Source organism: Myotis brandtii, unplaced genomic scaffold (genome assembly GCF_000412655.1).
Source record: "Myotis brandtii unplaced genomic scaffold, ASM41265v1 scaffold199, whole genome shotgun sequence".
In the NCBI taxonomy this organism is placed as follows: domain Eukaryota; kingdom Metazoa; phylum Chordata; class Mammalia; order Chiroptera; family Vespertilionidae; genus Myotis; species Myotis brandtii.
In genome coordinates this window covers 4,813,977-4,814,377 of record NW_005357414.1, presented here as the reverse complement: position 1 = coordinate 4,814,377, position 401 = coordinate 4,813,977, and the positions used below count along the sequence as shown (strand labels likewise).

General features: G+C 54.4%; 1 protein-coding gene across 3 annotated transcripts in view; it reads right to left on the bottom strand.

Moving 5' to 3' along the window:
- LOC106725928 (nuclear pore glycoprotein p62-like) overlaps positions 1 to 401 on the bottom strand; it is a 69,913-nt gene that overhangs the window by 9,691 nt on the left and 59,821 nt on the right. The window lies entirely within an intron of this gene.

Sequence of the window (401 nt, the reverse complement as noted above, 5' to 3'; positions counted from 1 at the left end):
TGAGATTTGCTGTACCGAGAATTTGTCCTTCTGCTCTGTCCCTCCCTTAGAGATTAAGAGGAACAAAGAATACATTCCTCTTGACAGACCTCCTATTCAGTGTGTTGTGTATAAAAAGCATTGTGTGGTTAATAAACTTGCTGCAGTTCCTCGATTGAGCTGTAGTCCTCCCAATCCCGCTCTCCTGTCTTTCTTTTTTTTCTCAATTCCCACCTCCCTACCTCAGCCCGTCTCAACCTGTCAGGCTGGCCCTGACACTGAAGGGGCTGTGGCCAGCCTGAAAACGGCCCTCAGCCCCTCACCCAGGCTGGCCAGGCACCCCAGGAGGAACCCCTACCCTGAAGGGGGTGTGGCCAGTCTGAAAGCGGCCCTCAGCCCCTCACCCAGGCTGGCCAGGCACC